This window comes from Hibiscus syriacus, unplaced genomic scaffold (genome assembly GCF_006381635.1).
Source record: "Hibiscus syriacus cultivar Baekdansim isolate YM2019G1 unplaced genomic scaffold, ASM638163v2 tig00112255_pilon, whole genome shotgun sequence".
NCBI classification, from domain to species: Eukaryota; Viridiplantae; Streptophyta; class Magnoliopsida; order Malvales; family Malvaceae; genus Hibiscus; species Hibiscus syriacus.
In genome coordinates, this window is record NW_024063285.1 from 333709 (window position 1) to 354617 (window position 20909).

General features: G+C 33.4%; 1 pseudogene; it reads right to left on the reverse strand.

The window, feature by feature from the left end:
• Positions 1-6318: 6318 nt before the first annotated feature.
• Positions 6319-11454, reverse strand: LOC120176821 (annotated as a pseudogene).
• Positions 11455-20909: the final 9455 nt, after the last annotated feature.

Consider the following 20909-nt stretch of genomic DNA (forward strand, 5'->3'; position numbering starts at 1 on the left):
TTTATTGACAGATACTCCTTCTTTGAGTTGGATATCCTTCTTCGTGAAGTTGAAATCCAATCTAGAGATGGATGTTGCTTGTGTGCAAGATTCCCTTCGTCGTGAAGTTGAAACCGCATGTGGCCCCTTCGTCGTGAAGTTGAGCATGATAATTGGATATCATTCGTCGTGAAGTTGAAATCCAAGTATTGTTCGAGTCCAATATCCTCCGTCGTGAAGTTGAAATTGGCTCTGGAACCGAGAAATTGTTTATTGACAACCAGCCGTCATTTCGTTGTGAAGTTGAACTTGTGTTGTCTCGAGTCCAATATCCTTCACTGTGAAGTTGAAATTGGCTCTGAAATTGGGAAATTGTTTGTTGACAACCAGCGGTCCCTTCGTCGTGAAGTTGAACTTGCGTTGTCTGGAGTCCAATATCCTTCGTCGTGAAGTTGAAATTGGCTCTAAAATTGAGAAGTTGTTTGTTGACAACCAGCGGTCCCTTCATCGTGAAGTTGAACTTACGTTGTCTGGAGTCCAATATCCTTCGCTGTGAAGTTAAAATTGGCTCTGAAATTGGGAAGTTGTTTATTGACAACCAGCGGTCCCTTCGTCGTGAAGTTGAACTTGCATTGTCTGGAGTCCAATATCATTCGCTATGAAATTGGGAAGTTGTTTATTGACAACCAGCGGTCCCTTCGTCGTGAAGTTGAACTTGCGTTGTCTTGAGTCCAATATCCTTCGCTGTGAAGTTGAAATTGGCTCTGAAATTGGGAAGTTATTTATTGACAACCAGTGGTCCCTTCGTCGTGAAGTTGAACTTGCGTTGTCTGGAGTGGCACGATATCCTCCGTCGTGGAGTTGAATCGCGGATGGCCCCTTCATCGTGAAGTTAAGCCTTGACTTGAATATCCTTCGTCGTGAAGTTGAAATCCAAGTATTGTATGTTGCGGGTAGACACAATTCCCTTCGCCGTGAAGTTGAAACCGTGGAGACCCCTTTATTGTGAAGTTTGGCTTCGAGCTAGCTATCCTTCGTCGTGAAGTTGAAATCTACTCTCGAGCAAATTGTGTCGCTTCGAGTCCAATTTCCTTCGCTGCGAAGTTGAAATTGACTCTAGCTAAAACCTGAAAAATTTATGCATATATGTGATGAGATGGATGCAATGCTCTTAGGTATGCCTCAAATGCATATGCAACATATGTTATTTTTGGGCACAGGAGAGAAATCTCAATCTCCGGTTGCTTTTCTAAAATCTTAGTTCTGGAATCTTCAAGTTCTGATCCCTGATCTCAAATTCTTCAAATGTTCAAATCTGATGTACACATTCTATTTTTGATTTGAGAAATGCTTCTCGACCATCCCAAGTATGTGCCTGAGCTGAGTGTAACGATTCAGATGATGCTTCAAGAGAAGTTGTCTTGAAAGAGATAGGATTCGTTTAAAGGGAAACTGCCTTAAGAGAGACAATGGTGAGTACGATTCCCTTCATTGTGAAGTTGAAACCGTAGGTGGCCCCTTCGCCGTGAAGTTAAGCCAGGAATTGGATATCCTTCGTCGTGAAGTTGACATCCAACTTGAAAATGTGAACTGGATTGGTTCTGAATTAGCTCTCGAACTCACCTGAAGTTGATTCTAAGATCTGTCAATCTTTCAATATGTCAATTGGTTGAAGTGTAGCTTCTTGCTGTGAAGTTAAGCCAGGAATTGGATATCCTTCGTCGTGAAGTTGACATCCAACTTGAAAATGTGAACTGGATTGGTTCTGAATTAGCTCTCGAACTCACCTGAAGTTGATTCTAAGATCTGTCAATCTTTCAATATGTCAAATTGGTTGAAGTGTAGCTTCTTGCTGCTGAGTTAAGCAACCAACATCAATCTTTAAAGGTGCTTTTGAATCGAGTATCATTCGTCTTGAAGTCGAAAAAGCTGCAAAAATTATGTATTGGGAAAAAAAAAATGATAATATGATGTTCTAAAATGTATGCTAATGCATGTACATGAATTGGTTATATTTTATCTCCTGAAAAAGTCTGATAATTTGCATTAGATGTTGAATCCCCAAATGATGCCCAATATCAAAAATGCCCCAATATTGATGTTGTCTTCAAAGATGCCCCAAATGTTCCTCATTTTCTTGCTTCAGCATTGATTCTGAGCATGAGTTTTGTGTCTAAGAGTCACATGTCATTTACCAAGATCCACTCTAGAGAGACTGTCTTGTTTGAAAATATTTTTTTTCTTTTTCTTTTATTTTTAAAGTTTTGAAAATATCAAAAAAAGAGTTTTGAAAGATGTTTTGTCCAAAATTTTGAAAATATTGTCACTTTCACGGTTTTACAATCGAGACGAATCATAAAACTAGAGTTCATCGGATATCAAAGAATTAATTACAATGTTAATCCTTCAATGAATTATAGCTATTTGACAAGTTCCAAGATCAAAGCTATCTTGGGAAATGGTCAAGCAAAGAAAGGAAAAAGTCTCAGGTTATTGTGTTTGGGTCAAAGATTTGGCATTTTTGTCCTTTGATGCTCAATGGTTTGACATTTGATGTTCAAAGGTTTGATGGGGTAGCTTGCATGCTTCTCTGCTGGAAGTGTTCTCTGACTCCCAACCTTCGTTGTCACACTCGGATTGTACGATGCCTTATCAAGGAATTAGCGTGAACGCCTCAGTTTGCACAATTTTATATTCGAGCCACCTTTTTAGGTTTTCAACTCGAACCCTCCTTTGGTTTCAAGACATTATTCAGGATTTACGTCTTGAACCCCCCTTTGTTATTTTTCTCTACCATGCATTAATTACATTGTTTTTTACAAACAAAGATTAATCCTGATGGGCGGGATGAAATCTGAAAATAGCCTATTCTGTTTAGAAATCCATGTATAATTAGAAGGGACTTTTAAGGCACGTAATGTAGGCCAGGGTTCATGGTTATGAAAGAAAAGGATAAATAGACTCAAACAAGTGTTTCAGGGTGTTGAACCAAGGATCAATTCATTCTGATGCCTTCAATCTTGCTCAAAATGTTTCTCTTTCTTGATGCTCTATGATCTTCGAGTGAAGTGATTCAGTGATTCGGGAATGATTGTGCTTGATCAATCTCAGAGTTTGAAGCTTGATGTGCCATTTGTCTTTAGGGAATCTTTGCATGTGTTTTTTGTCCCTTTTTCTTTTTGATCTTTGTTCTTTCTTTTTTCTTTTGTTTTTTTCCTTTTTTGTTTCTTTTCTTTTTTACTTTTCTTTTTTTCTTTTTTGCTTCTTATTGAATCTTCGCACTTGGCATTTGGTTCACCTTTCGGTATCTCATCTAAATCAATGTCTTCACTCATGCGAGCATGTTTTCTCCACCTTGCCCCCAGTGTGGAGGGTGATCCTTGGTTAGGGTTGAATCAGAAAAAAAAAATACTATAGGCTCAAAAGGGGACACAAGGGATATATATTTTCTCATGTTGTGAAGGGATAAAGAAAGAAAGTCGTTCATCATTTCATACATGGAAGTCTTCACAGAAGAGGTATCCCCAGGGGGATAGATTTTCAGGATTAATTATATTCACATGAAAACAGTGCAATTAATGCATGATAGAATTATTTCGAATGAATTGTTTTTTCTGCTCCTTGCTCCCAACATGTCTCAATGTTCAGACTCCCGGCGAGATGCCCCAAATTGTGTCTTGGAAGAATGCTCATGTTCAAATGAACAACTCAATGCCTTGGGTTTTAATGGTAAAAAAGGTTAAAGACAGTTGTGTGATCTTATTGACTCAAAGAAAGGTGTGGGTGTATCAAAAGATAAAGGTAATGTTCAAGAATTTTAAAGGGAGGTAATGTCAAAATTTGGTCTTTTTGGTAATGACCATGAGTTATTTTGGGTAAGAATCAGGTGTTTTATTCTAGGGTTTGAGACAGGGAAGAAAGTATAATCTTGTCATATGTCAAAAATCTATAATTCTTGAAGAATTAAAAGAATCCTTAATTCATTCCCTCTAAGTGCAAATGGTATATGCCATGCCCCCTTCTTCGGCAAGCGCCTTACAGTTTTCCATAAGAATGTTTGGGAATCCTTATGTGGCAACAGCTTCAACATCGTAGCCCTTAGGAGATGGGTACTCTTTTCTCATATCATCCTGGCAGGCTTAGTCCTACAATCAGCTGATCCAGCTCCCCCTGTACTGATTTCAGTTTTTCTTTAATTGTTAAAATCTTGCTTCCATGTGGTGTAATGTGGTTAAGACCACTTCATCGAATCCTCCGTGATTTAATTTCATGTTTATGAAAATGCTTAAAAATGTAGATGAAGATGCAAAAAATGTAAGAATGCATGAAATGTTCGAGGCATTGATCCAAGAAATATGATTGTTATTATGAATAATCCTTATTGGGGACAAAAATGTTTTATCTTTTAAGAGACAAAAATATCCTGACAGCTTCTTACATGTTGACTAGTCTTCTGCTTTCGTCTTTCATCGGTTGAATAACCTGTCGAATTGCTCCGGCCTCTCTGGATGAACAGTGAAAATGTTGAGTTGTTTTTTGTACTGGTCCAAAAAGTCTCGAATGATCGCATCTCGAGCATTTACTTTTGTTGAGCCTGTTCCCAACGAATTCGTCATTAGAGCCCTTAATTGATAGGAACTATGTGAAGTTCATTAATCTGTTTCTTGAATTAGCCAGCAATGGTCTCCAATTTCAGCTATCATTTTGACATTGTTGTGTTCAAAGGGACTTCCGAGATACATAACCTTCATCTTGCCCCTGCAACCTCTGTCAGTCAGTTCTTCAAAGATAAGCTTTCATTGTGCTTGATGTAGACCCGGTTCATTCTGAGTTCTTTATAATGCAGCAGAGTGATATACTCTTCAATTGTGGGTACCACGTCTTTTGGATTGAATGTGACACATAGTCTCCTTGTAGACTATCCTCTGTATTTTCATCTCTTGTATTACAACACCTTTGTCCATGGATTCAGACTATTCGAGTTTTAACAAACACGTTTTAGTGGATCAATGACCTCTTTTGAATAATGCAAGTGATGAAAATAAATAAAATAGAAGAAAGATGAAAAGAGTTAGTGATGTGAAAAATAATAAAAAATGATCATAAAAATGAAAGTCCTACCCCACATGATATCTACCTCACTGCTTATATTCCTCCCGAACATGATCTCTATCCCACAAGTTGATTTTGAACAAGTCCTAACCGAATAAATTTCTAGTTCACATGCTTTGAACAGAAAGTAAAGTAGGAAATAATTCTGGCATCCTAGGGTTTGGAATGAGGTTTTGGGGTGGGCTCTAACTCCTTGTAGTCTCTCGGTTTAGGTTCTAAAAAAAAGGTACCCGAGTTATCCTTTCCGGTGCCCCCTTGGGCTTACCAGACCCTTAGTCCTAAACCCATCACAGGCTTGTGTGGACTAAGTTAAAGGATACATTCCCTTATGCCCATACGGATAATAAATTCACACGAAGGCATAAGGTATATGAATCCCGAAGGTTACTTGCTAGGCCCATACGGAGAATAAATTCACACGAAGGTGTCATTTTTACCCCCACTTAAATAGGGTTCGGGGCTCGGGTATAGAGCCAGAGATAGAAACTTTTCAAAAATCTGAAATCATTGAACAAAATGTCAGTATGGAATCGAATAAATAAATTTAAAATTAAAATTTTCGCATAAAAAGACAACCGAAAATTAATTTTGGCCTGACTCACTTACCTGTCCCCAACGGAGTCGCTAAGCTGTCGTGACCGTCTTTCGGTTGGACCCGGAATTGGGCTTCGACGTGAATAATTGGGTTAGGGAGTCGCCACCAACCATTTTAAACGAATTTAGGTGGGTCGGACACCATCTTACCTAATCTGCGTTTTACCAGAAACGTGTGGGTTCGGGCGTCGGTTACGGTCAAGGAAGGATTAGCACCCTTGAACCGCCCTTTCGGTACCAATTAATTCGCCGGTTGTCTTTAATTGCAAAAATTAAAATTTTAAAAAAAATCAATTCAAAATAATTACCTTTAGTCGATTGAGATTACCCCTAAAAGGTCAAAAAGAGTTAGATTGAAAAATAAAAAAAAAAAAAGAAAAAAACTAATATAATAATAATAATGAAGTAAATAAAATAGATAAACAAAAATAAATAAAAGTTAGTAAAGAAAAATAATGAAAAATAATAAGATAATAGAGTAAAATTAAAAGAAATTAATGAAGAGCTACTACTGGGGTCAACCACCATTGTTGTTTGAATTGAAGAAAGCACGTGGCTTGTCTGGGAGTTTGGGGCATCATTTCTATTGCCTTCTCTATTTCTTGAACAAACTGATCCATAACTTCGTGAGCTTTAGAGCAGAACAGCTTTTTCTTCTTGTCGACCCTTCTCGGCGTAGGCTTTCTCCGCCATGGCTAGCTTCAGCTGCTTCGTCGCCAACTCCTTCAACCTAGTCGCTTCTTCTTCCAACATTGTTACTTCACTATTATCCCACTTGTTTGCTTCTATAATACTCAATTCATTCGAGTTTGATCCAATAGATAGCTTTAAATGAGTCGAGTATTTCTCATCTAAATTTCACCGTGAGTGAGCGCTTGACGACGGCAGAAGCTGAAGTTCAAGAGCCCGAGTTGATTCTGATACCAGCAACGGTGATAAGCTAAAGCTTGTATCGAGTGACGGAGTGGCGGTTGAATCTGTTTGAGCCTGGAGACGACGGCAGAAGCTGAAGTTCAAGAGCCCGAGTTGATTCTGGTACCAGCAACGGCGATAAGCTAAAGCTTGCATCGAGTGACGGAGTGGCGGTTGAATCTGTTTGAGCCTGGAATTGAGGTTGAACTCGTCGAACAATGCAAATATCTTGGTGTTCGATGAAAATCTCCACCGGCGTAGCCTTTGCAACACTTAGCGCAAACCCACTGCTTGTTATCGCTGTGCTCCCTTCTGAAATGTTTCTTTATGCCGACCAGATCTCGAAGACATGGCAAGGGTGGTGGTGCAAACAACTCGGCTCGGGGCAAATGAACACCTTCTTCTTCGCCGCCGTGTCTTGATTATCTGACCTTTTCAACAAGTTTTACAACACCTTGTGCCTTCTCCGATGCATTTGAAGGTTCTGGTCTCGTTGGAACCCTTGGTTGCAGATCTCGCACACATACATGTCGAATTCCAGCAGTGTTCTTGGGGATAATGAAACCAATTCTGCTCCGTGGTTACCCCCGCTTGGATTTGAGACCAAAGTAAGTGCAAAAAGTGCACCAGAATCGACCTGGGACTGACTACCCCTCTTTGCGTTTCTCGTTCGTGCAGCCCCCAATAATTCAAGTTTTCTTCTTCTTTGAAACGATTGCTGGAAAGGAAATGAAAGCTCCCCTCTATTCACGTGGCCCCCCTTTTGTGTTTTTCCTCCCCCTCCTCTTTTTACAAATGTGACTTGGGGTTTACTTATATATCCCACTGCTTTGGATATTCCAAGTTATGAAGTGGAAGTTTTAGGTAGGAGCATATTGTGGGGGTAGTGGTTTAGTGGAATAGTGGGGGAAGTTATGAGATAATGGTGGTGGTTGAATCCTTGTTGGACCTATAAACAAAAAAAATGAAAAATGTATATTAATAATAATAATAATAATAAATTATAATGATACAAATAAAAATATAAAACCCGGTCAAAAACGGTTGTCTACAGTTTGTATAGCAGTGTAGGGTGTCTACTCTGCGTGTTGTCAATTGCTAAGAAAATTTTTGAACATATACTACCTTATAATCACTTTAGACTATAAAAAAGAAGTTTGTATATCGGTCTTTTTGTGGCCTAGGCCTTCTCTTTGCTGTTTCGATGTGCGATTTAATGTTTTGATGTTGTTGTTGATATTTTGATCTCCATTCATGTTTTAACAATAAAAATATAACATAAAAATAAAAATATTACATGAGAATTGGGAAAATTATATCACCAAGTCGCATATGGTAACGTACCACTAAAGCGACGTACCGAAACATACAAGTAAATTTATCATTATTATGTAAATATTAAAAAATATAAAAATTTATTTAAAATTAATCACTTATTAAAATTTAATTATAATTTTAATAGAATTATAATTAAATTAGAATTTTTTAGGGTAAGCTACATATTTAGTACATAAACTATTACTTTTGTTTTGGTTTAGTACCTAATAGAATTATAACGTTTTAGAGTAAACTACATGTTTAGTACCTAAACTATAATTTAATTTTAATTTTATTTAAATTATAATTAAATTTTAATAAATTATTAATTTTAAATAATTTTTTACACTTTTTAATATTTACATAATAAAGAAAAAATTATTTATAATGTGTTTTGGTACATTATTTTAGTGGTGCGTTGTATTATACTACATGCGCTATAAATTTATCTCTAAGAATTGAAAATATATTCAATCGATTAATTTAAACATCTTACAACATTTCATTTATAATTATTTATTCAATTTTTATATAAATATAGATTTTTACATGAAATATCTTTTGTCAACTTGAGGATTGACAAATTCTAATAAATACAGAAGTAAATTGCAATTGATATAATATTAATATATACTTTTATTTAAATCTTTGATTGAGTTTGATGCCACCTGTTAATCATTAATCAATTCAATTGAAAATTATTAAAATTTCTCTTATTTAATGGTATAATATATATTGTTTAAATGTTATTTTTTATTGTTGTATATAATTTTTAAATAAAATTAATAAAAAATAATACTTGAAATTTGAATACAAGACTAATAAATTCAAATATAAAATTTAATTATATAACCTATTATTATTTATTGATCTAATTTTGTAAATATATTTCTTTATCTAAAATATTTCTTTTTAAATGCTTAATTAATTTCGGTGCCGCCAAATTAAATAACACCAACTTAGTTATGACTTTTTTTAAAAACAATATCAAAGTATAAAAATATAAATATGTAATGATGTAGTAGTAATTTAACTTTTTTGTATCAATAAATATCTATCTATGAAAATAATTAATTTTTAAATTTTAACTAAATTATATGTGTAAATTGTAATATATCTAATTTTAATAATTTTATTAATTGAAAGTTATTTTTCTAATCACAAAATGAGTGGATGGAATTTCAATATTATTAATAATAAAAATTAAAAACTCTAATAAAATTGTGGATTTTTTCAATTTAATTTGAAGTACTTAAAATTATTCCATTAAATAATCAACTCAAATCATTTGAACTCTATTCCATCAATATAGGTTTAGGATGTAAGGTTATGTTTCATTCTTTTCGTTCCTGATATTAATTTTATTAGTTATAATTTAAGATTTAAGGTCTAAATTTTTATTAATTAAAACATAAGATTAGAGTTAGCACAATAATTTAAGGGTAAACTACGTGTTTAGCACCTAAACTATCAATTTTTTCTCGTTTCAGTATCTAAACTTTCATTTTTTTTAAATCATACCTAACGTTTAATTTTTTGTTTCATTTTCCCATTAAAAACTTAACGGACGGGCTGACGTGGCATAGCTCTGGTGGACGGATGACCAATCTGAACGGTGGACCACTATAGAATGATGAGTCGACCAACATAGTCCAGTTTCATGCCCATCATATGGTGGACTATAGAGATCGAAGGATGAAGAAATCAAAGACTACATCGTCAATTTGGGGATATTGAGATGTTTTTCGATTAAACGGATGTCAGAATTACGTTTAGGGGGGTCTAAAAGGTGCGCGCTGGAAAGTTTTTCTTCATCTGCCGACGGATGCGACAACCAACAATTGTATATGTGGTAGCCGACGAGCCTGGCCGTTAAGTTTTTAACGGCGGGGCTACTAAAATGAAACAAAAACTAAATATTATGTATTGTTTAAGAAATGAAAATTTAGATACTAAATCAGAACAAAACTGATATTTTAAATACTAAACGCGTAATTTACCCTAGTTTAATTTATAACTTGAAGTAGTTTGATATAACGTAGACATGCCAAATGGGTGAATTAAATAATTTGAGATACAATGATAATACTAAAATAGAAATCCTAATATTTAGCTAAACAAGAGAGTGAGGGTTGGGTGCATATTTATGAAATGGAATGATAGTGGTATACCAAAAGACAAAATGAAGTATCATTTTCGTATCGTGAACTGAATTATTGTGGAAAATGGTGGTAACGCGTGGCTTCTCAACAGTATATATATATGCTAAAACACTGGATGGGCTCAAATCCCACTTATGGTTCTTCAAGTTCCAAGAACCAAAGGGAATGTGACATCTTATACCTCCTCATGTGAATGCAATACTCAAATATACATTATATAAATGCAAATGCCACATGCAGATTGCAGAGCCTACCAAATTATTAAAACACGAGACATTGTCACATGAAAAGGTACACCAATACAAAAGCCGTTGGGTAACTGAAACCTCACTGTGAAGGTATTCAACTAGGACTTTCTGTATATATAATATTTCAAACTTAAAATTTATTTAAATAATATTAAATAATTTATCATTTAAATCAACTCATTAATTATATTTGTTTACTTTATCTCTTGATGTCCACCAAGATGAGATCAAAATGAAGTCTGATTTTTTATTTTGGGCTACATCAATCTCCTATCAATGGAATTGATTGATAGATTATCGATAAATGGAAATATCTGATACAAAAGGTCATCAATTCCACCAGTCAGAAAACTCCACGATTCAGAAAAAATGAAGACAGAAGGGAAAAAATATAATGCGGTGAGCGTGGATCGAACACGCAACCTTCATATCTTCAGTTTAACGCTCTCACAACTCAGATATCCCATAGTTGCTGTGAACTTTCAAATAGTCTTATCCAACAAAAAAGTAATTGGAGGTCTCACGCATAAGTATTTGTACATATGAATATTATATATGCCAGGATTTCACAGCTCGTGCTTTAGCAAAGAACACATATTACAACACAACCACACTGTCAGATGTTCAAACTTCTCCATTGTATCTCCGTCCCCAAAGAGCAACATCTGAATCGTCACATCTCATCAATTCTCCTGCAACCTTATCGAACCATCGTTTGATTTCATCAAAAAGTTGATCTTGAATTTACAAATACTTAGAAGCCAATGTTTTGAAGCCATTAATTATGCTATAAGACACATGAAAATGCATATCCATGATGATTCCTGGTCTTAGTAGCGCTGGATCAATACGGTTCTTGAGATTGGTTGTGAACACTATCCTCTCATCCCCACAATTTGACCACAATCCATCAAATGAAGTTCAGCAATAAAAAATAAAGTAAGCTGCAGCGACACCAACTACTAAGTAAAAAATCAAATTCGATTTCCCTAAAAAAAATAATATTTTTATTTTACGTGGTTCAAGAGTAAATCTTTAGTTATTTAAGAGATCGTTGTTAACTCTAAGGGTGCGTTTGGTTAATGGAATGTAATATTACCTTTGAGAATAACATTACTGGGATGTAACATTATTATGAGAATGTTGTATTACCTTGTTTGATTTGTTTAGCAGGAATTTAAGATTACATTGTTTGGTTGGAGGAATATAAGATTATTTGGATGGATATTTTACTAAATTATCTTTGTGATATATATTTTTTTAAAGTTAAACTTTAATATTAAATTATAAATATTTGAATGAAAATTTATAAAACTATTTTAATAATTATACTAACTAGCTTTTGAGGAAAAATACATTTAATATATAATTAATATAATTAGTATATTAAATTTATATTTTTAAATAATTTTCATAAATATTATATTTATTTATATAAAATATAATATAATATGAAAAAATAATATTATGATATTGATTGGAAAAACATATTATTTTTCAATATATAAGATATTTTTAATAATTAAAAGTTAAATATTATTTTAAATAATTATATTTTTACAATGATATTATTTTTCTCATCTCAAAAAATTGTAAATAATTAATATTAAAATATTAAATATTTATATTTTTAAATTTATTAATATTTTAGTCAATCAAACTCTTTATATATTGTTATAATGTTTATAATTTTGAGTAAAACACAAAAAATAAGTATAAATAAGGATCATTATAAAAGGAATTCATTAATCCAAATATATTATTATCCAAAGTGGTGGGAATTGTATAATACCTAAGAATTTGAAGGTAATGATAATCCCACAAATTTTACTATTGGGAAAAGACTATTCCCTGGTAATTATTTTTTTTGTGAACTAAATGTAGGACTGCAATTCCGAAAAAGATTATTATCCTTGATAACGATATTTTCCGCGAACCAAACGTAATCTAAGGGTTTTAGTTTTGTGCACAAAAAATGTTAGGGTTTTTGAACTTTCATTCTCAAATAGTTGAGATATCTTTAGTGTAATCATCATGAATTAATAAATAAAAAATAAAATCTTTTAATTAAATTTTAAATTAACTTTTATGTATTATTAAATATTAAATTTAATAAATTTATTTTTATATCAATTACCAAGACATTAACATACAACTATTTGTTTTTCTCCCTTCAATAGAAGCAGTAATTATTTAATAAATTAATCCAAATCAGGTCATATTATTACAGAATTTGAGGAAGATTTGCCCCATGAAAATTCATATATTGGCTCATTAAGTAAGGGTAAACTAACCTGGCCATTAAATTATTGGTTGGATTCTATTTTTACCATTGAATTAATTTTTTGTCAAATAAATTATGAAAATTCATATATTGGCTCATTAAGTAAGGGTAAACTAACCATGGCCATTAAATTATGGTGGTGGATTCTATTTTTACCATTGAATTAATTTTTGTCAAATAAATTAAAAATTTTAATTTTAATTTTAATTTTATTCAATCATCATCATTAACTGAAATAAAATTAATTATAATAATTACATAAATTTATATAATAATACATTCGATTTATAAGTGATAACATTAAGTACATATGTTATCTTGTTTGAAAAAAATTAAAGGAAATAAAAATAAAAATATAGATAGATTCAAACTCAAGCCTGAAGGGGTATAGGTGCCTCTTACCACTACTATACTTAATCATGATAGATAATATTTTATATAAATTTATTTATCTTTCACGTCAACAATTTCGTTAATAGTTAATAGTTTATGACTTGATTAAAATTAAATTAAAAGTTTAAAAATCCTATTGCCAAACTTTTAATTCATTGGTCAAATTAGAATCAAATCAATAGTTCAGTGACCTTGGGTAGTTTACCCATAAATTAATTAAGGCTAAAAATTCCAGGATATAAACAAATGTTTAAGGCGTTTTAAACTGAAATGAAAAGGAAGTAGGGAGAAGAAACAAAGACGGTGTTTTTCTTCAATAAAAGAGCAGAAACAAAGAACAAAGATATTCCGAAAGATGATTACGATGAAGTAATGAAGCTATTCAAGAGTTGCGATGTGAACAAGGACGGAAAGCTGAGCTGGGAAGAGGTGAAGGCAGGTTTCCGAAAGCTTCAGTCTCGTTTTCCGCTTTATAGAACGCACCGTGCGTTTCAGATGGCAGATGAAAACCACAACGGCTTCATCAACGTGGATGATGAGCTCGACAAGCTTGTTACTTATGCCTTGGAGTGTTACCCACGCAACATCAAACTTAGATTGATCTAGATAAATCTATTCATATATATATGTGTGTGTGTATGCAAGCATGTGATAAGGTGTTTTATCCTTTTAAATCCCAATATCATTACAAAGCTCATCTGGTTTGAGTATGTACTTCGTGTGTTGCATATAGTGTATAATATGAGGCATATTAGGACTGGATTTGAGACGGTCGGCACCAAGGCCACTGTTCTTTGTTTTCAGTTTCGTTGAATAATAATAGTAGTTACTTTGTGATGAGAAAAGGACAACATAGGAGACAAGAAGAGGTAAACAGTTATCTCATACATATAATTTCACACCGTCCATTCAATCTAAAAAACAAGATTAGGTCTTCATCTTGGTAATGAATTGTTGAGGAACATTTCCCCTTCTGGCCTCAACCATCATCAGCCTTGCTTGTAATCTACTGTTTGGATGTTTGTGATTTAGTCTTCTAGGAGGTCGGAGAGCTACAGCCTTGCTTGTCTGTTTTTTTTTTCCGATTGCTGTGCTGTTTTTGGGGCTGTGCTAAGTTGCCGGAATTTCCTTTTTGTTTGTATAGCAGTGTAGGGCGTCTACTGTCTACGTGTTGTCAATAACCATGAAAAATTCCGAACATTTATTACTTTATAATCATCGCTTTAGGCTATAAAAAAAAGTGTATATCGGTTTTTTAGTGGCCTGGGCCTCTTCTTTGCTGTTTCGATGTGCGATTTAGTGTTTTGATGCTGTTGTTGATATTCTGATCTCCATTCATGTTTTAACAACAAAAATATAACATAAAAAATAAAAGAACAAGATTCTAGTGATTTTTCATATGTCCGAGTGGAACTCACTGTAAGTAAAGTAAATTCCCGGTTCTTTGGACCATTGCTTTAGACTATTTAAAAGCCTTTGTTACTTGAGAACGTGTTGATACATTATTTGTAGGTTAGTTCATTTTCCTGCAAAAGATACTCACTTATCTCTATTTCTGAGAAAGATTCCACACTACTACTTTTAGGATTTTGTTCAACGCATGTTGGGCAATTATTTATCATATTTCATATTTGTAATAAATAATTTCTAGAAAGTTTATTAATCACTAAAAATGGTTTATATCAAATCTTTAGGAGTATAAATGAACCGAACTTGAACGAACAATGTTATATTGATGTTCATTTGTTTATTTTTTAAGGTGTTCGTATTCAGTTCGTGTTTATTTAAATTTTTAATATTATGTTCATGTTCGTTTATTTATTTTTTGAAGGTGTTCGTGTTCGTTTATTTATTGTTCGCCAATGGCGAAACTCAACATTATTTGTTTTGGGGGGACATTTAAAAAAATGTATAACTTAATTGAAGTTCTCAATTCAAAAATGATAAACAACCAAATAGAACAAAAGAACAAAAATTGTGTATCTTGAAATCAAAATAATAAAGGAGAATATATTTTCATTCATTTAAAAAAAATGAATGTTAACTCATTTTAATAAATGATAATTAAATTTTAAAGTAGTATACATATTTTTTTATAACTACATTTAATAACTTATTATATACACTTCATAAGGATCAACTTAAGAATTTAATATGTATTAATATATATAAAAAAATAAGTTGATCTAATGGAATGAGACACTAAATCCCTTAATAAGGTTAGGGATCTAATCTTGGCGTCTGATAATGGATCAAATTTGGTTGGGCGGCTCACTTTCATCTGTGCAATACTTTATCCGAATTAATCAATTAATAAATTAGATATCAATGATTACTCTAAAAACCTAAAATAAGAAATCTTAATTTATTAAAATCATTATCTATCCATAATAAATAGATAAATAACCTTATTAACCATAAACATAAGCAAATCTCTTTTCCGAAAGAAAAAAATAAGTTTTCAAAAATTAAACAAGCAATTACAAAAAAGAGAAATTATAAAACAAATAAATCCAAATAAAGGAAGAAATAGAATTAATTATGTAGACATGTGTTTTCGTCCGAGGATCTTGTTTTATTTTATTATAGTTTTATTTAGGTTATTTTATTTTATTTTTATAATAATTATATAGTAATATATAGTATAATATAAATATATATAATAAAATACTATATATATAGTATAGTTTAATATATATATATATATATAATTTAGCTTTTAATATAGTTTTTAAATATGAGTATATATATATAGTATGGTATTAGCTTCAAAATTTATAAATATATATTATAATAGTAGTCTTATACGTTTTATTATTATTACTCATTTTTATATTATATGATTGCAGGGTCCAAAATCAAGGTAAAAGTGATCCAAGTCCAAATTCTAGGCTGAAAATAACATGTCAACGGTCCAACAAGTGTCCAGGCCCAACTAGGCAAGCAAGCCTGACCCAACAGTGTCAGCCCGGTTGGAGAAGTCCAATTGAATGATCCAAATCCAAGATGGAGCAAGCCCAACAGATATAAACACAACCTGTGCCCGGTTGAAGCTCAAATAGTAGCATAGGGTCCGGACTGAAATGGGTGGTCCACCCGGATAAAAGCCCAAAGTAATAACCCGATAGAGTTAGGATTTTTGTCACAAGTTTCCAGCGCAGCCAAACTGTGACCGTTGGATCTAACCCAATCCAACGGTCCAGATCAGAAGTAATATGGAGGGGTTTTCAAACCCTAAAATTCCTAGTGCCACTCAACATGCACTATTAGATCTATCATGAGATCAACAGTCAGATTATATTTGAGTTAGGGTTTGATAAACCTAAAATCATCTGCCGTCGCCGCACTATGGTAACCGTTGGATCCAGTCACTGATCCAACAGCCAAGCTCCACCCACAACTAGGGATGGTAATAGGTCGGGTCGGGTTTTTGGGCCACCTGACTCGACCCGAGAAGAAAGGGTTTTTCACCTGTGATCCGACCCGACGAAATTAAGGTTTCACCCGACCCGACCCGAATATATGACTTAGAAATCCGACCCGACCCGAAATAATAATAAAAAAAATTTTATTTAATGAAAACAGTGACTTAATTAAAAAAAATATATATGGAGGGACATTATTGTAATTATCCCTAAATATATAAGATAAAATTATATATATTTTTCGAATCGGGTCAGATTTTTTTCACCCTAAACCCGACCCGACCCAACCCGAACAGTACATTTAAAAAAAATTCGACCCGACCCAACCCGAACACAATTTTTTTTTAAAAATCCGATCCAATCGGGTCGGATCGAGTCAGAACCCGTCGAATTCGGATTGAGTTGCCCACAACCTCCACAAGGGACAGTTGTACCGTTCTTCAACCGCCTGGATTGTACGTGCAACAACATAGCCAGGACAAGATTCTTTGGCCACGAGGAGTGGCCAGCAAAGCAAGGCAAAACAGATTTCATCAACGAAATAAAGGGGAAGCAATTAGAAAGGGGAGGACGAGGCCATCCGTTATTGAGTAACCTAGAAAAACCAGAGAAAATGAGAGAGTAAGAAACCTATCGAGCCACCTAAAAAAATCCAAAGAGAGTCAAGCAAGAAAGAAAAGAAACCGCAAATATTTTATGACCAAATCTCCTATTAGCTTAAAATCAGATTCAAAGAAGAAAAATTTTACCTTCCTTGTTCGAAGAAGAGTACCATCAACGCCCCATAAAGCCCGAACCCCATTGAGTCATCAAGGGTAAACTTCTCATGCCTCGTAGTTACCGTTGTTTCTTTTGGTGGGTTTGTGGGTTTGGGTTTTCGAGAGGTTTAGATCTCTGGTTTTAGGAGTGTGAAGGGTTTCTGGGTAGGGTTGTAGTGAGTCTTGCAGTGACTCGGCTCTTCATCTGAGCCCATAAAAGGAGGTGATAAGGATGTTTAAGTGCCTGTTTCGTCTAGTTTCAAATGGAAAAGGAGTGGGTTTGCTGTTTTGAAAGGCTTAGGTCTAAGGTCTTTGGTAAGAGGAGAAAGATCTGAGGTTGGGGTTGTCATTAGGCTTGTGGGCTTTTCGTCAGAGCCGTTGGGATGGCGGAGACCATTGTTTGTGTTAGGGCTGCAAAGAGTAAAGGGAGAGAAGTTTGAGAGAATGGCGGGTTTAGAAAAAAACAAAAGAGAGTTCTAAAATGAAATTAGGTTAAAGCTTATGCCTAAGTAATCCTATTTGTAGGGCCATCAAAACGGCGTCGCTTCAGACAATGCCAAAACGACAACACTTTGAGGGCTGGGGGGTAACCCGTGTTTTAGGAAAGTGAGGTAATAAGCCTTTAGGTCCCTGTTATCTTTGTAAGGTTTTGATTTTGTCATCAATGGAAATTTTGCTTCTTTATGATTTGGGTCGTTAATTTATTTAAGTTTATGTTTTACTCATTGTTTATTCTAATTATTGGTTTACTGTTTGATTTGACCCATGTGGAAATTATTAGTTTATTCGCATATAAATCATTATTAATTTTGTTAGCAGCAAACTAAGCCTTGTTTAAATGATTAAATTGCCTTGTAAGTCATTAAACATTTTGATTAAACTAGTTAGTCCTTAGACCTTTAGGATTAGGATTTTAGGAAAAATTACATAGAGACCTCTCAGTTTAAGGTTATTTTCTTTTCATTTAGCCATTGTTTTTTTAACCATCGATTATTTTTTAGTCTCTTTTTTATTTGGTTTTTAAATGTATGTTTTAAGTATTAATTTAATTTATTTTTATCTATTAGATTTAATTATTTTTAATGACTTTCAAGTTAGTCCCTAATAAGCTTTTTTAAAATTAGGTATATTTCTATGTTTGGCATATCAATGAATTCATGCATGTATGAAAATGACTCATCTACAAGACGCATGGCATATTTTTTATATGAATTATATGTTACACTTATGTGCATAATTTGACTTATAAATACATAATCGGATTAAGGGTAATACCCTTTTAATTTAAAATTATTTTAAGGGGCTTGTCTTAACTTATTAAAGAGCTACTTTCGACGATTTTAAATTGAAAGTGTATCCCAATAGTGAAACCTAAAAAAATTGTTTCGTTACTTAAATTTTGGGAACTAAAGAAAAAGAAATGTTCAGTTTAAATTTTTCGAGAAAAGATTGTTAGAACTTATCTAAGGTCTGATCTCGATGTTTTTAAATAATCGAATATTCTTCATCTTTCTAAAAAGGCTTGGTAATTTTTAATTTAATTTGTTTTGGGTGCATTTGAATATTATAATGGAATTATAATATTTCTTTGTTTCGACTGAGTAAGAATTGATTGCCTCAAGTTATGAGTGGTTTGTTTCTTCTCAATATGACATAATTAAATATTATTATATTTCATTTAAAATTCATATTTTGTTTTTTATGAGATCATAAATCAAATTAAAGTCGAATTTATAAATTTCATTACAATGACTTTAATTAATCGACTAGGTATCGATTTAGGGTGCTGTGAGGGTGCTAATCCTTCCCCACACGTAACCGACTCCCGAACTCGACTTTTGGTAACGCAGACCTCAAATTTATTGTTTTAATTAAAATTAATATTTTTTATTAAAATGACAAAACACATTTTGGGTGTCCAATCACACCCTAATCAAAGATTGGCGGTGACTCCTCGAATCATACGTTTTATTTTTAAAAGGAATCCTAAAATGTTCGAAACGAGAGTTTTTTAAATCATATTATTGTATAATTAAAAATTAACCAAAAGAGATAAATTAAAAAAATGCGTGGTTTTTTAAAATCTCACATAAGAAAAAACTCGTCTCGACAGCTTGCCGACTTTGCTGGGGACTTTTTTAGAGAGTCAGGCCGATAGTTGATTAGTTAATTGTCTTTGCAAATGAAAGTTATAAGTTCATTCTAATTTGGTTTTAAATAAGTTTTTGTTTGCATTTTGAACCTTAATTTGATTAACCATTAAATAGTTGTACTGACTTGTTTGTTGATGTTTTCAGATTGATTATGTGTTTTAAAAGGAATTTGAAGATTGATTTAAGAGTTGTGTGATTTGTGTTTTTTTCTTTTCCTCACACACTGCATAGTTGCATTATCATAACATGAGCTAAAACCTCGCTCTGTCATATTTAAGTAGGAGTGAGAAACTACTCTCTCGTGTGGTTTTCACCTCCGCATGGGATAGTGGATCGCTCCTGGAGCTCATGCCTTATTGTCCTCGTGATGGTATTCACCTCCACATGAACATAAGGATGTGTATTCTCTCGAATTGAACTCTATCCCAAAAACTTGTGATGGGTCAGGATTGAGGGATCGACAGCCCAAGGGGGCACCGGCTAGGACAATTCGAGAACCTATTACTTTAGAGCCAAACCCAGTATATAGTGAACTTAGAACCCGAATCTAGGTAAAACCTAACCTGAACCTTAAGAGTCCCGTGAGGAGGGTACACAAAGAAAAGCTTTTTGAGTCATTTAATTTCGCTTTTCGAATAAATGTATGCAAACTAGAAATCATGCGGTTAGGTTTACTTTTCTCAAATAAGCATGCGAACTAGATAGCATGAGGATAGATTTTTTATGTTTAAACAAAGCATAGGGGTATATATCATGTTTGGGTAGGATCTAATAAAGCATGATTGGGTAGCCAACATGTGAGGGTAGGATTCATTAACAAATTATTATCCATGATTAATCTCTTTATGTTACTAACTAAGTTTCTTTTGTCTTTTCTTTATTTCGCTTTACATTGCACTATCCATTCTATGGTGTTGATTCATGATCGATGTCCATATCGAAGGCTAGTAATATGGAACGAAAGATTTAAAAAGAGGTTGAAGATAATGCAGATGTTAGATGGTCTGAACAGTCCTAGCTGACCAACGGAGATAATTTGATGCCAGGATACGTGTCAGAGTTGTTTGGTTACACCTATATAATTATACTTCAAAAAGATCTGAGTGAGCTAAAAGAAATTTGGGGAAGATGGAAGCATTCGATAAGTAGTGTTTTATCAACTATATGGTGATATCTCTTATCTCTTGGATATTCCAATTGACCAAAATATGTTTGGAGCCTTGAAGCAGTTCTGGAATCCCGCTTATAGCTACTTTACTTTTAGAAGAGTGGATCTGACACCTACCATAGAGGAGTATCAAGCTTTATCCGTTGTCCTAGGTCCCAAATAGACATAATATATACCAAATTGCCAATCACTCATTCTTTCAAGAAGATATTGCTCCTGATGACTGGAATGAGTGAATAAGCTTGATTTGTTTTCTTTAGGGATTTATGGGTTTGTTATTTATTCGAAGGTACTTAAGTATGTAGATGTATCAGTTGTCGACTTGTTTGAGAGCTTAGACTAGCACGTAGATCCTGTTCCAGCCATTCCAGTCGAGATGTTTCGTTCTTTGAATTCTTGCAGAA